The 12,136-nt window shown below is 36.5% G+C and overlaps 1 protein-coding gene across 1 annotated transcript in view; it reads left to right on the forward strand.

Moving 5' to 3' along the window:
• Positions 1 to 9,618: 9,618 nt before the first annotated feature.
• The window catches only part of LOC109104613 (trafficking kinesin-binding protein 1-like), a 45,524-nt gene continuing 43,006 nt past the window's right edge, over positions 9,619 to 12,136 (forward strand). The window contains exon 1 of the mRNA XM_042740482.1: positions 9,619 to 9,828. The gene's annotated coding sequence lies outside the window, so the exon portion shown is untranslated. The remainder of the gene's footprint in view (positions 9,829 to 12,136) is intronic.

Consider the following 12,136-nt stretch of genomic DNA (forward strand, 5'->3'; position numbering starts at 1 on the left):
ACAGCTGACTGTATCCCAAAGTTCTGATCTCAGGTCAGATTTAATCTATGTCATGCATGTACTAAACTTCAGAATATCATTGCTTATGCTCTGCTCATATACACTATGTTGTAATGAGGGTCATGTAGAAAACTGAAGTGAAACAGAAAGTGCATGATTTCTAATCCTATCACAGATTAAATTATTGCCTAATTTCTTCTTATTGCATCAAATGCCTAAATATAAGAATGTCTCACTTTGTTTCTTAGTTGTACGAATTGCAGACAGCTGGGTCTTCCCTAGAGACCAAGAAAGCATCTGTAGAGAGATGCATGAGTGCACGCTGTCCTCCAGGGTTATTTGTTTCTGCATGTGTGGTTTGCTTTCATGAGCACATGTGCTTGAGTTCATGCTGTAACCGCCGAGATAGATACGCTCAGTCATATGTCCTCTCTCACAGAGGTCAAGATCTCTTTTGCTCACAATAACTACATCTTGATTGATCTTTCTATACCTTTTCTGTATTTTTGGTATGGGAATGTTTTCTTTGCTCTTGTCTCTTCTGACTTAGTGTTATTTATTTATTTATTTTACACTGACGTTATTAAAGTATGTACTTTTGAGTGGCATGTACATTTGCAATGCAAATTTTTAAGAAATATTCAAATTCTAGCGATTCATATAGGCCAATAAATACTTTATTTTGACCATTAACAAATAAATGTTAAATATTACAATTTTGTGCTCTTTGGTACAAATCTATTTACAAATGAGACACAAGTCAATTTAAATGCTACAAGTGAATTTAGTCTTCACAACAGAGTGAAAAAAATGATATTGTGAAGTTTGCTAAAGATTACATTTTATTTTTAAATATTGACTTTAAGTGAGTATTAAATGTTGGCAAAAGGTGATCTAAATGTAAAAGTAGGGTAAATGCATGTGCAATTAAATATCCAATATTTGCTGATAACTGATAAATAAAAAATATATAAAAAAAATCTAATATCGCCTGATCTGTATCTTAATATATCATATGTAAATGACATTATAATCCATGGCATGTATTAAAGTACCATGTTAGGTTGTTTATTAATTTTTACCCATTCGTGAATTACGAGACATTTTAGAATTATCCATAACCTATTTGGTAGATAGACATCAACATTTTTTTATAATGAGCTGCTTTTAAATAATATAAGCAGTGTAAGTGATAACATAGGTAATGCCCCTGTCTGCTCAGACAGCATTGAGAGCCTTTAAATGCACTCAATTGATTTTTCTTAACTGGATGCTCATTGTTTTCTTGATTGTAGTCTCATGAAGGGCACATGTTATCTCTATAGAAACTCTGCTCTTTCTCATTGTGAATCTCAATCTAGAGGGAATTGAGTCACTTAGTGTGCACTTAGACAGACCTCCTCCACTATCTGTTGTATGATATCTGCCATTTGCTTTGACAGCACACGATAAAATGCTGGATATTGGATTTGTTAGTATGTGTAATCTTGTTATATTTGTGGCTTTTCAAACATCACATCATGCTGGGGTCTGTTTTAGATTTCAGAATCTCATTTGTCTGATGGTAGTTATCATAAAAATTGTATACATCCTCACACTCGTGCACCAGACCTTGGTTTGATGGAATTTTTTGCTTTATCAAAGCAGCTAGCTAATGCATGAACAAAGTCATAGCAACGCGGCAAAAATACAGTCATGTGCTATTAATAGAGCTTACTTCCTGTTCCTGTTCTTGTTCCGTTACTTCTCAGATGATTTAAAGAGTTTTAGCTGAAGAACCATAGACTAGTCACACACCATTCAAAGGTTTCGGGTCAGTTTTGTTTTTATTCATTTTTTTTATTTATTTATTCATTCATTTATTCATTCATACAAGGATGCATAATGCAATTTCTATTCATGAAAAGACTTCAAATCTATAAAAATATTTCACAGTAATACTATTTATCTATTTATACTTTTAACTTAACTTTTGAGTTCACTTTTTTTGGGGGGGAGGCATCTTACCTCATTGTAATTTTTATTTTTTTTTATTTTTATTTTTTATATATAATTATTATGTTTCTCTCATAGGGTCTTTGGATTTCTAAGACATTATGACACATTTTGGCAGTCTAACCAATCAGTAATTCTGGGTAAATAATCTGTAGTCAACACTTATCTTTTATATTTCCTTCAATCACATAGATTAATCTTGAGAGAGATTTCACACAGGGATGTTTGCAGATGATAATAGATCCATTAGATCTGTGAGACTGTAGAGATACATGCTGAATAAATCAGGAATTTGTTTAGTCAAGTATCCAGCTGAGGTCCCTTACAGTGGTCTCCTAGCAACCGTAATCCAATCGGAATATTTATTTATTTATTTTCTGTAATAACATGAGGCCTCCTCATGTTTGCATTGTCTGTCCCGTTATGAATAAAGGAAATAAGCCCAGATCTGTGTTAAATGGACAGGATGAACTGTTGTTTCTACTGTATCTATTGAGCTTTATTCATGTTTTCCAAAGATTCGCTTTTGTGCTGAAGCTCTGCTTTACTGTGGATTCTTTCCCAATCACAAAAACCCAGCAAAAATGACCTAACACAGAGTTCACGCCATCCCCTCTCTCTCTCTCTCTCTCTCTCTCTCTCTCTCTCTCTCTCTCTAAGCAGTTGTGAAATACAAGGCCTGAGTGGAAGCCAACAAAGGCTTGAGGAGGAGATCTGAATTTTGCAAATATTTTCCACATCATTTGCTTGTTGAATCAGCATGCTTGGGAAATTAAGTGGCAAAATGACAAGTTGAGGCAGCAAGGAGGGGCATTATTGTGATGGAGGTTAATAAGCTACAGTAAGCCTTATCTATTTATCATAAAGAGTACTCCTTTGTGTCAAGTGAGAGGGTGTGGAGGGGGTAGGGCTTTAGCCTCTGCCCCGTGGCCTCCCGCATGGCCCCTGCTTTTAAAGACGTTCCCAGAAACATAATGAGAGGAGACTGCTTGCCCGAGATAGAGTTTGAGTATTAAGGTTAGGCTCTGTCTCACTTGTTAAACTTTGTTGGAGCGTTAAAGCTTTTATGGCATTATGGATAAAAGAACAGCTGATTCTGCTGTGAATTGAGTAGTCACTTTATTAATAGTTTATGGACATCTTTCTGCACATGGATGGTGGATAATGTGTTGTTAGGTCATGTGATATTCCCGAAACAGCCTTTTAGTTTTTCTGTCGGGCAGATTATTGATTCCTGCGTGAGTTTCAGTTAAACTGATGAAAATTGAATATTGTTGCATTATACGATATATCTCAATTTTAGTCTTTGATCAATTTTATCAAGTTTATTTAAATTATTAATAAAAATAAAATCTTTGTGTCTAGACAGGATGATTTTTATTACTACACATTACTATATAAAAGATAATGTCACAATGCAAAACATCTTAATAATCCTAAAAACTGTCATTTTATTTATTCAATATATTTGTAAATAATTAAATATATTTTAAACTTTTTTAAATGTTTAGGGTGAAATATTTGATCAAATTATTTATTAATTAAATGTGGGCAAAGACGGGGAAATATTCAGTCATTTTCTGTAATGTATATTTTTAATTTAGTATCTTTGGAAATCACTCGAAGTTGCTTAATTGAAAAAAAAATATTAATTTCACATTATTATATTTGTTAGTGGTTTTTAAAATGATAATATAACTGTTTAGTGAATTAAAAGTATTATATTTGCTTTTAAAAACACTGTGTTGCAGGCATCATCAACATCTAGAATGATAAAGTCTGAAATCCTGAAGTCTTTATTTTACCTATTAAAACAACCTAGCCAACAACATTTTAGCGGAAACAGTGGGTAGTTATGGAGGAGATAATGCAGTCTTCTGGTTGTCATGGGAACTAAAATTCTCATGTGGCGTCATTTCTGATCTGTGGTCCTGTTGAGTCAGCAGGTGTTTTGTTTTGAGTATACACTGCTTGTTTAATAGAATTTTTTTGATGTGTTTTTCATTTGCCTGCATCTGATCTTAATAGCTGGGCTTTACAGACAGATGAGAGGTTAAAAGCATCACATAACCCCTTTAGAACATGAGACGGGTCTGGGCCGCAGGGTGTGGAACAGTGGTGTTGAAAGGAGACCGAACCATTGAGCCACCTCAAGGGAGCTGTGGTCAATATAATCCATTACTCACACATTGACTGAATATCATATGATATTCAGAAAGATGCCAAAATGTTCGTTGAAAGATGACAATGAGATTTTCTAATATACTGTAAATGCTGGTGTGATGAGAGGGGCGGGGCCGGTGGAGTTGATGTTAATGCACGACACCTGCGCCACTCACCGGTCTCGAGTCCCACGGAGGAGCTCTGGAAGGATAAAAGGAGCCGTGACGACAGTGAAAGACGAGAGAGGACCAGGCCTGGACTTTATTTTGTGTTTTGATTTCATTTGTGTCAGCCATGTAATAAGTGAATATAAACAGTTGAGAATGAAAATACTGTACATGCGTAATGGTAAATTGGATCCGTGCAGAAAAAAACTGAAAAGTCCTATACATTTTTGCTAACATTTTACGCTGGACTTCCTCACAAATGAGGGTCAGTTCAGCGCTGGAGTTGTGCAAAGATTGCTTCTGAAAGAGGGATCGATACCAGGACTTTGTGCGCAAATGTCCAAAGTAAGCATCATTTGTTTTCCAAAAGAGCTTCTTGGCTCTCTGTAAGGCTAATGTTGCTAAAGCTACCATTGTCTGCCTGTTTTCACTAATGCTGCCTTCACGTGCTACCAGAATGATCTTAAATAGGAATGTGGTAGTTAAAAATTGCATTTGGAAGCAATGTGAGGATCAGTAACACGGCCACCACCAGTTAAACCGTAACACCGGTGGTATGCCCACGAGCATGAGCTCTTGAAGCTCTGCACTCTTCTGAAAAGGGAGGCGGGAGCACCAGCTTATTTTCATTTAAAGGGGACAAACACAAAAAACAGTGCGTTTGGGCTCATACTTAAAAGTGGCAATTTTAGCAAGCTATAAAAATTATCTGTGGGGTATTTTGAGATAAAACTTTGCATACACACTCTGGGGACATCAGAGAACAATTTAAAATATTGTATCAATGCATTCTATGGCACCTTTAAAGTGACAGCAGGCTAATATTCCTGCTGCGGACAGTGTGCTTAATATTAATCAAACAATAAAAGACAAATTCAAAATCGCACTGTTTTTGAGTGAAGGAATTTTGTAGCTTTAATAAGAAACAAAGAAAGTTTAAATCTTACTCCCACTATGCTGTTTTATTTTACATTTGATTATTCATTTCTATCAACTGAATGAAAAAACTTTTAGGCACAGATTGTTTCATTTGTATCTTTTTATTCTATTGCATTTGTCTTTTGCTTTTTTTTATTACTGACAGTTTAATTATTTTCAATAATGTTGAGGACTTTTTCTGTTTGTTTGTTACTAATATCAATTACCCTAATACTCTGCTGTGGTATTGAGAATTGTGACACTTCTCTGGTCTCTAAAACGTAAATGTTAACACTTATTTGTTTGTTTTTTTGCACAAAAGACTTCCAAAATCACTGGATGGCATGACCTTTTTTGGTGCATTCACACGGGGCATTAGCACTAACGCTTCTCGTTTACTTTAAATGGATGGCATCATGCGTTGCCAAACTAAATTGTGGATCCGCTGCATCATGTCACTGGTGTTGCTTGTGGCAGAAGTTGAATTTTTTTTTACATACAGGCATCAATCAGATCACCTATATGCAAATAACCCATTGTATCGCATTCATGCAACAACGGAAAAGTAATGTGATTGGTACCAAGCTTCAGGCACACCCCCCGTCAAGTGTCAACGCGACGCCCTGTGTGAATGCACTGTTAAGGCAAACACATAATAGGAAATGTGCTCTTTCAGCAAGGGGTGTCTCTGTAAAAGTACAACATTGTGCATTGTCAACATTCAACTACACAGCCCAGCATACAGGAAGTCCACTTTACTGTAGTGTTGTGTTTTATTCTGTTCCCATGCGGTTCGACAGCAGGAGCTGCTCTGAATGGTGTAATCAGCAGAACCACAGGGTGGTCCAGGCCATTGTTTAGTCCAAAATACAACAGCAAATCTGATTTAGAAATTTAGGGAGGTGCAGTGAAAGATCATCCCTCCTTATTAATGACTAAATAAAAAACTATTCTGAAAACAAACCCTACATTTACAGCATTGGTATTTAAGTAGATTTTCTTTTTTGGTAGTATTATAATGGCAGTAGTTTGCACAAAGGCTTTAAGCGCCAATGCTTGCCCATGGCAGTTGATTTATTATGATGTAATGTCAGTCCATTCACAGTTTCTTGGATTCGTTTACGATTCTTTGAAATCATTGCCGTCAGCATGATTAGGCAATGCCTCTTTGTAAAAGTGTAATCGCTTGAAGACAGACAATTTATGGCCTGTAAGGGGTTGAATTGACTTTGAAATGAACAAGCAGAATCCTGTTGCTGCAGGCACAAAAACGGTTTTGTAATCCTGTATTTTGTTTTCCATAAGGTTGGATTTTAAGGTGAATGTAATTTGCTCATGTTGAGGCAGGTTTGTTTGTAGAGCAGATTGCATTCACGTGTTTTACAGCGAGCAGTGCCCATGTGACCACAACGCAAGACCTGCCCCGGGCTGATGATGTCATGAAAATAGTCCTGACAGATGGATGACTCTATGTGCTCTTAATTTTTTTTTTTTTTTTTTTGGGGTAACAGAACATCTTGATTGCAGTTGTATTATTAGGGTCAGGTTTAGGGGTAAGTATTATTGTCAGTATGTTAAACATTAATATGCATTTCCTGTGTTGAACATGGATGGCAAGGAGGATATGGGAGGTCAAAAGTACCATTGATCTATAATTTGTTGCAGAAACGGAGCAGTTGGTTAGGTTTTATTTAAAATGATTATAGTTGTCAGATAGTGGTGAAAACTAATTGGTTTTGCATTTCATTATTTGACTTTTTTGAGTGCAATTTTGTTACAGTATCTTGATGCATTTCTTAGTGAAATTTGGCATTGGACATACTTAGGGTCTAGTCCATTATTTTATTTATATATTTATTTATTTTTAAATAGCCAGCCAGTATAGCCAGTTTCTTTACAATTATATCACACATACAACCACAATTCTTTTTCTTTTTCTATTTTAGATGTGTTAAATTTATTTAGTTTAAATTTAGATAAATTTTGTTTAGTTTAATTTTTAATGTCAATTGTGTGTGACAGGTTTCCTTTAGATCTCTTCTGCAATGTGAGGTTGCTAAAGAAGCAGCACTTGGTTCGGCTGCCAAACTGAAATGATTTTACAGACGATCTCACATAGATCAGAAAATCTCTTTTATTAGAACTAGAAACAAACTGTATGCACATTATAAAATAATGAAATGAAATGCAAAGACACAAGTTACAAACCATAAAACAAATACAGATTATATTTAAATAACTGCACAGCTACTATAGGCCTATTTAACCACAGCATCTAAGAAATTGAATAATGAAATGTAAAAATAAAAATAAAGTAAAGGCTGTGTAGTCATTGCTTTACGAATTCTCATTAAAGCTACAAAAATTATTCAGCTAAAAGCAGTGTGTGTGTGTGTGTGTGTGTGTGTGTGTGTGTGTGTGTGTGTGTGTGTGTGTGTGTGTGTGTGTGTGTGTTTTACTGCCACCTTATTCACGATATTCAGAAGGTAAACTGTTTTCATTCATTCATTAACCTGTTAATCATGCACTTGACCTTTGCACAAAGTTTGACCACCTCATCATGAGTCTTAGTGTCGATTTACAGTACCTTAAAAGGACTCAGTTTTGATTCAGAATGCTTGTCTGAATTTGGAAGCCCTCAAAAAAATAAATAATAAGTCTAAATGATGCATTAGATTGAAAATCCATGTTTCCAGAGAGAATGTCCACAGTAGGATGCACTGTTGAGTATCATTAGGAAAGGCTAGTTATGATTGTGGTTCTGTCAGATGGTAAGAGTGAATGCCCCCGTCATGGTCGTGTTCCTCATGGCATCATATTGCATATGAGCTCATAATTGGCAGTGATTAAAGTAAAGACTAAGAATGGACACCAGTGTTTTCTGTATGGAAATATCTGCTTTTATGGGTGGTTTCCTGCCATCTGAGTCACATTTTAATTCTTCCAGTCTAGCCTGAAATGAAATGTTATCGCAGTTCCACTTTTTTTGTAACACTAATGGAATTGAAGTTAAGTTTGCCAGAGCCATTTTTAAGAAGGTGTAGAGGTTCTTTGAGTGTGTTTTATTTTTCAGATACCAAAAATAAGTGTGATGACCTTTTAAAGGGATAGTTCACCCAAAAGAAAATCCGTCATCATTTACTCCCTCATGTTGTTCATGTAAGACTTTCTTCTGCGGAACACCAAAGAAGATGTTTGTAGCCAAAGAAGAATGTTGGTAACCAAACAGTTTTAGTCACCACTGACTTCCATTTGTATCTAAAAAAAAAAAAAAAAATATACTAAGAATATATCTCCTTTTACTGTTCCAGAGAAGTAGTCATACAGGTTTGGAAGGATATGAGGGTAAGTAAATGATAAAATATCTTTTATTTTTGGGTGAACTGAACTGTCCCTTTAACTAAAACGTGTTCAATGAACTTAATGAACTTACAATTAAAGTTTAATGAGAAAGGCATTCATTGGGTCTGGTTTGTCTTGCCGTTAAAGCACCTAAATCAGTAGAAAAAAATGTTGACCGTAAAGTTGATCTATAAAGTTCGAACACCTTTTTTAGCTGGAAGTATGTCTAGTAATGCCTTATCAGTGTAATTCCTGTGGGTGGATTTTTAGATGTAAACACTCACTGCCAGCTTCTAAAGCCAGCTTGTCTCTCTTTCTCTCTCCCTCTGTGTGTGTGTGTGTGTGTGTGTGTGTGTGTGTGTTTGTGTGTGTTGGCTCTGACACTAGGAGTCTGTGCCTGAACATTCTAGACCATTCAAAGATACATCAACAAACTGCATCATGCTTTTATGTTTATTACACACATTATGTTTCTCTGGCATATCCATTTAGTAAGCTCAGTTGTAACTTTATCAGCAGTAGTCTTTGTTAGCGCTCCAGTGCTTTGAGTGAATCGTGTTGTGTGTTGTGGCCTTGGTTGACCAGGGCTGCGATTGATTGCTGTATCGTACAGCTCTGGCAGACATGGCAGTCCTAATGGCTTTGTCTAGTGCTCTGCTGGTTTGGGGTTAAATGATGATCCCAGTACAGCAGTAAATCAGAACTGATTGAATGGAAGTGCGTGCTGAGAGCAGACTGGTTTTATTTTTTATTAGCAAAATGAATTGTTGTATTGATTTGAAGGCTTTTATGAGAATCTGTGGTGTTTACTGAGCTGAGTTTTTAGTGGTTATGTTTATGCAATTTTCAACAAACATTTAAATGTTATGACAACTAAATGTAATTGGCTTTGCGTTTCTTACCTCCCTCTTCCTCTCCAGATCCGTCCTATCAGAGATGCTCTTGTTTTGCTGACGTAGAGCTAACACCTATCTGCCCAGTTGGACTGTTCTCTCTGGGCGCTGCCCTATGGCTCCTGGGGTTGACCTGTGAAAAGCAGCCAAGCTGGACACCGCAGTATCGCCCACCACTGCCACAGCCTCAGCCCTGCCCATCCCGCTCTCCCCCCAGAACCCTCATCCTCACTGCCAGCACCTCTGGAACCCACCCACCACTGCTCCAGACCACCAGGAGAAGCAGTATGTAGGCGAAGCCACTGGCAAAGATGCTTTCAGGATTTGCAGAGATGCAGAAACTATCACAGGTAAGAGTCTGCAAAGTTCAGGGACTGTACAAACTGCATGGGTTCAACTGTAATTTACACTTTTTGTGCGCAAAGAAAACAAAAATAACGACTTTATTCAGCAATTTCTTCTCTTCCGTTTAAGTCTTCAACACATGTTCACAAGTCAAGAAATTGTTGAATGAAGTTATATTTGTTTGCTTTGCACAAAAGAAGTATTCTCATAGTTTTGCAAAATTTTGCAAAACCACTGATGTTACTACTGTACCTCTCTAGGCCATGAACGTTTCAGTAGCATTGCTGTCTATGCAGAGTCAGTCTCTCTTATGTCATCAAAAATATCTTATAAATATATTTGTGTTCCAAAGAGAAAGTAAGTAAATTTTATTTATATAGCACATTTAAACATAGCAAAGCTATCCAAAGTGCTGAACAATGTAAAAAAAAAATGGAAACACAGAAAAGAGGCAAACAAGACAGACATTAAAACAACAATGAAATGAAATTAAAATGCTAAGGAGAAAATACACGTTTTCAACCTCGATTTGAAAATGGTAATGGATGGTGCAAGGTGGCAGTCTAGAGGCAATTGGTTCCACAGACAGGGCGCAGTGACTGAAAAGGCTCTGTCACCCTTAGTTTTCAAACAGGAACGAAGGACAGATAAAAGAGCCCTGTCAGCGGATCTTAAAAGTCTGGTAGATGGCAAATGGATAATAAGATCTATAGATAAGATGGAGCTTAATTGTTAAGAGCTTTAAAAACAAAGAACAGAATCTTAAATTGAACTCTATAATGGACCAGAAGCCAGTGAAGTGAAGCTAAAATTGGAGTGACATGGTCATATTTCTTTGCCCCAGTCAGCAGCCTTGCGGCTGCATTTTCTACCAACTGGAGGCGAGAAAGCGATGACTGAGGAAGACCTGAGTACAGTGAATTACAGTAATCTAAACGTAAGGTAATAAAAGCATGAATAACCTTCTCCAAATCCTGAAAAGACAAAAATGATTTCAGTTTGGAGATGACCCGTAATTGATAAAAAAAACTGTTCCTAACGACAGAATTAATTTGTTTGTACAAACTTAATTCTGAGTCTATGATAATGCCCAGGTTTATAACCTGTGAGGAAATGGAGGGGAAATGATTGCCCAGCTCCTTAATAATATCCATTCTCATTTTTTTGTTCTCATTGAGTTGGAGAAAGTTATTTGATAACCATTTTTTAATATCTGAGATACATTCCAGCAATGGTTGAATGGAATCACCAGCTTTTAGCGGGATGTACAACTGTGTATCATCATATAAATGAAAATAAACTTTGTGCACCCTGATAATATCCCCCAGAGGGCGCATATATAAGTTAAAAAGAAGCAGTCCCAGAATAGAGCCCTGAGGTACTCCACTAATAATAGGGGCAGATGATGAGGAAAACTTGTCTACAGTAGCTCTACAGAAAAAGACCTATCTTTGAGATATGAGCTGAACCATCGTAAGGCTGTGCCTCTGATACCGATCAGATGTTCTAAACGGCAAATAAGAACATTATGATCCACAATATCAAAGGCAGCTGTAAGATCCAGTAGAATCAATACCGCATTTTTACCACCATCAACTGCAGCCAAAATATCATTGAACACTTTAAGCAAAGCAGACTCCATACTTTGATAAGTAGTGAAACCGGATTTAAAAGGTTCTAATAAATTAGCTGTATTTAAGAATGTGATCACCTGTAATTGCCCAAGTTTTTCCAAAAGCTTTGACAAAAATGATAACTTTGAGACAGGCCGAAAATTATTAAAGCAACTTTCATCCAAACCTTGTTTCTTAAGCAAAGGCTGTACAACCGCATGCTTAAAGCAGTTCAGATCCACACCAGTGTCCAAAGATGAGCTAATAAACACTTGAACACTGGGAACAATTACTGGAAAAGCTGCTTTTATGATCTCGGAAGGAACAACATCCAGTGAGGAGTTAGTAGACTTCATTTTGTTAATGAGATTGGTTATTGTGGAGAATAAAACCATAAGTCTATGACAGTGTGCAGTAATCAGTTCTGAAAAATATTTTGATCTAGCTGACTTTGCAGCGCTCTGTAACTTAACCAGAGAATCTTTAAAAATCTCAAGAGACACAGTAAGACAATCATGCTTCCATCTCCTCTCTGCTTTACATGCCGCCTGTCTAAGAGTGTGAGCATTGACTTCCAACCAGTAATAAGATTTTATCTTTGGTTATTTCATTTTAAAAGGAGCAATAGAGTCTAAAATATTAGAACAAACTGTGTAAAACAAAACGTCGCGACAGGTGAAGACCCTCCAAGCTTATACTA

The sequence above is a fragment of the Cyprinus carpio genome, chromosome B16 (assembly GCF_018340385.1).
Source record: "Cyprinus carpio isolate SPL01 chromosome B16, ASM1834038v1, whole genome shotgun sequence".
Taxonomy (NCBI): Eukaryota; Metazoa; Chordata; class Actinopteri; order Cypriniformes; family Cyprinidae; genus Cyprinus; species Cyprinus carpio.